Raw genomic sequence first — 4,621 nt, 5'->3', positions numbered from 1 at the left:
TTCCACTGTGATGTTATGTCTTACCTTGGGCCCAGAGTTTTGGATTTGGCCATCTATGGACTGAGATCTCGGAAACTGTGAGCCCTAAAATTTTCCCCTCTAATTGTTCTTGTTAGGTCTTTGGTCACATCAATGAAAAAAGCTGACTAAAACATGGCCTTACACTCCTCTTTCCATCAGAGGCTCCTGCTCTCTGCTACACTGGCTGCAGGTAGTCCAGTCCTCATGCCACAACATGGCTATTAGAAACAACCCTAATTAATATCTTTAACATTAAAAAAGGATGATAGATCATCACCTGTTACCCAGTTAGTTGGTGTTTTGTGGCCATGATAAATAATCTATTTCCCTTAAGGCAGTAAGATTTACACATTTTAATCAAATAAACTATCTGTGCCTTCCCACTCTCTCTTCCTGACCTATGAAGTGATGTCAGTTTTGCCAGGGAATTGAGGAGTTAGTGGTTGGAACATGTTCCCTTTGACTTGCTTGCTTCAGAATTTGTAGGACACTCTAGTTAACTGCTCTAACCTTCAATCCCAACTATATTTCCAATGCTCCTTTCCTCTCCCCTTTCTACCACTTCATCCCTACCCAAAGACCTCATTTGCCTCACCCCTCATATGGCCAAAGGTTCACCTAAATTGGGGAAGGAATGAAGGATTTCTTTGAAAGGGGTCAGCACCTTACATACAAGGAGGACAGCTCTGGGCAGAAGCTAGTAGACAAAGCAAGGAGGTTAACAGCTAGGCAGACACCCAGGTCAGCATATCATCCATGCTGCCCCACATACTGCTGGCCCCAAAGTCCACAGCTCTAGTGTCTGTGTCTCCTTGCTCTAGTCAAGGGAACACCAGCTAAGCCACGGCCTGAGAAGGTAGAATCTGCCACTTGGCACCCACTGCAGCTACCTGGAATGCTACAATCAGTCAGAGCTGAATGATGAACCCTCCGGGACCAGAGAACACTCTTGAGAACTGCTCAAATGTGCTTGAGCAAAGTCGTGCCTTGGCCAACATGAGCACATGATATGCAGAGTCCAGAAAGGAAAGCTGGATTTTGCTAGACTCCAACTCTTCTTACAGAAGTTACTTTTTGTACAGCACCTGGCATAGTGCCTGGAGTGCAGAAGGTGCTAAGTTCTGTTAGCTCTCTTTCTTTTGTTGTATTTTTGGCAGAGAACATGGAGCTGACTTGCACTCTTAAATTATCCCTCTTGATAAGGGAAGATGGCACTGGGGAAGGTGAGTACCTGCTCTCTCACATACGTGCTGACGTTTCTCACATGAATTAGGTGAGACAGGGCATTGCAGCCTCAGAGATCTGGGTTCAGTCTAGGTTCCATCTGGACTTGACCACTTATGGGTGTATCCCAGAGACAGGGGCTTCACCTCTCTGGTTATTTCTCCAAAGTGGGGAAGATAACTGTAACCTCACTGGTTTATAGGACCAGCTGGGATGGAGTAGACACAGCTCACCAGTAGCACAGGGTCTGAAATACAGTGGGAAGTTACTCCCTTCCCACTCCATGTGCTAAGAGCCTCCTCTGAATGACCCTGGACTGCACTTTGCACTGATGTGACCTTGTCCTATCAGTTTTAACCTGTGAAGCAGGTATTATTATTCCCATTTTATAGGTGAGGAAATTGGATAAATAACTTGCTTAAGATTACCTGTCCAGAGAGTTTAAGTGTTAAAGCTGCACATTTCTGTCTATAGTTTTGGAGAACCAATCTCAGACCCTGTGGACTATGACACTGCAAGATGTGGTATCAAGTGGCCAGAACGTTTCCAAAAAAGGTTACCCCCACCCCCAGTGTTGGGTGTTCTATGCTTCCCTTTATTTATAGTAGGGTGTTTTGAGTTCAGTATGGAAGGTATGATTCTCCAAGCACAGGTAAACATCTCCTTTTATAATCACATCAGTAGTGTAAATCCTGGTAAGAAAGACCACAACTTCTAAAACATCAATTCCTCTTCCTCTTTCTTCTTCCTTCTTTCTCTTTCTTTTCCTCCTCCCTCCTTCCTTCCTTCTTTCCTTCCTTCCTTCCTTCCTTCCTTCCTTCCTTCCTTCCTTCCTTCCTTCCTTTTTTTTTTTTGTGGCCCTGGAGATAGAACCCAGGGCCTTGTGCATGCTAGGAAAGTGCTATGACACTGAACTATACTCCCAGCCAAGAATAAGTTTTTAAACTAAGGAACCATGTTTTTCTTCTTTGCCTTGAATAATTCAGGCTAATCATCAACTGATTCAAATTAAAAAAGAGCAATTAATGACAGGCCTTTCCACCAGTGAGAGGATTTTCACTAACAAAACCATTATTCTGGTGTCCAACATCCCAGTCCACTCCACCTACCTCTTAGGATGACTTTTTTATTTTTAAATGTCGGAGATAATGGGTAGAGAAAAATAAGAAAGGAGAAGGGAAAGGCAGAAAGGATGATGTTGGTGCTTTCATATCTCTGTGAACTTGTAGTTGCCTTCAACAATAATGATGTTCTAGATTTTGAACAGGAGGCACCAATGACTCTCTACTTGGAGGGATTGTAGGTTTGAAATGGATCAGGTTGCCAGAAAATGAATGGGCTGATATAGCCTTCCCCCAAAGACAGCTGGGCTGCAGATGGAATGCCTCAGTCCTTCCCTCTCACCTCTCTTACCTGCCCCAACAGGTGTTTCCTGGGCTCACCTCCCAAATACATGACTTAGACTCAAGCCATTGGGGGCCCTTGGGAGCCTTTCAGGCTCCCTTTAAGATGTAATCAACATTAATATGATTCTATTTACTAATTGACCAGCCTTATTTAGAATTCACCAATTACCTCACTAAGGTCCTTTTTCTGGTTCAAGATATAATTCAGAATCCTATTTTGCATTTAGTTGTAAACTAAACTGTTTGCTCCAAACCTGGGAAACCACTTGAACCAGGCAAAGGCTGCTACTTCAGCCCAGAAGGAAAAAGTCCCTTGATGATACCCTCGGTCTTCTCAGATTCCCCAGAGGAAAGGAGATGAACCTCCTCCCAAGGGAATTTTGGTTTATGAATGAGGATTCCAAATATTGCATCTTTGGAGTGATTGTCCTAGTCTGTTTTCTGATTCTATACCAATGTACTGGAAGCTAGAAACTTTTTAATAAAGAAATTAGATTTATTTAGCTCAAAGTTTTGGAGGCTGAAAGGCTCTGGTGAGGGCTTAATGGCAGATGGCATCACAATGGCAGGATCACATTTGAGAGGGGGAGATCATGTGGAGAGGCAGGAAGCCAGAGAGAATCCGGGAACAGGCTTGCTCTTTTGGAATAAACACTCTTCTTTTTTTCCCTTTATTTTTTATTTTATTTTTTTTAGATGGTGATGGACCTTTATTTTATTCATTTATTTATATGTGATGCTAAGAATTGAACCCAGGGCCTCACACATGCTAGGCAAGTGCTCTACCACTGAGCCACAACTCCAGCCCTCCTTTTTATTTTTGTAGTGTTGAGGATCTAACCCAGGGCTTTGTGTATACTAAGCAAGTATTCTACCACACTCCCACGCTCCCAGGTTGCTTTTTTTTTTTTTTTTTTTTGGTACCAGGAATGGAACCAGGAGTACTTAACCACTGAGCAACATCCCCAGGCATTTTTAATTTTGAAACAGGTTCTTGCTAAGTTGCTTAGAGCCTCACTAAGTTGCTGAAGCTGGCTTTGAACTTGCCATCCTCCTGCCTCAGCCTCCTGAGCCACTGGGATTATAGGCATGTGCCACCACATCTGGCTCTGGCTTGCTCTTTTTGTAACTCATTCTCATGGGAACTAACAGGGATTCCAAGAGAGCTACATTAATCCCTTCCAAGGGCAGCAAATGACCCAATGGCCAAACATCAATGGCCTAATCAATGACCTTGCCATCTTCCACCAGATTACATCTCTCAAAGTTCCATCTCCTTTCAACATCACCACAATGGGGACCAAGTTTCTAACACGTGAGCCTTTGGGGGCACACTCAAACCGCATTCAAACCACAGAAGTGATCTGCCAAAGTTCTGAGAAATATAGAAAATATGAAATAAGAAGAGAAGAAAGAGGAGGAAGTGGAGGAGAAAGAAAGCAATTACATCTTAAAGGACAAGTTCTAATACTCACACAAAAAGCTAGCATAAAAAATGTTATGAACAGAGAAGGGTGCACTCTCTTTTGTGTTATTCCTCATAACTTCAATATAACGTGGGAAAGCACCAGATAAACAGAAACTGAGGGAGTAACTAGCTGGTGCTCTTTGAAAGCATCAAGGTTGAGAAAAACAAAACTACATTTTGGAGCAAGCAGTTTAGTTTGACAACTAAATGCAAAATAGGATTCTGAATTATATCTTGAACCAGAAAAAGAACCTTAGGTAATTGGTGAATTTTAAATAAGGCTAGTAAATTAGTAAATAGAATCATATTGATGTTGATATTCTGTTTTTGATCATTTTACTGTGGTTATGTCAGATGTTAATATTAGGGGCAGCTGGGAGAAGTATATATGGGAATCCCCTGTCCTATTTTACAATATTTTTGTAAGTCTAAAATTATTTTTAAATATAAACTGAGAAAATTCTCCCTACAAGTGATTAACAAGACTGTTCTCGCCGTGGGA

This window comes from Spermophilus citellus (assembly GCF_964194105.1).
Source record: "Spermophilus citellus genome assembly, chromosome: 1".
In the NCBI taxonomy this organism is placed as follows: domain Eukaryota; kingdom Metazoa; phylum Chordata; class Mammalia; order Rodentia; family Sciuridae; genus Spermophilus; species Spermophilus citellus.
Note: the sequence above shows the minus strand (reverse complement) of the source record.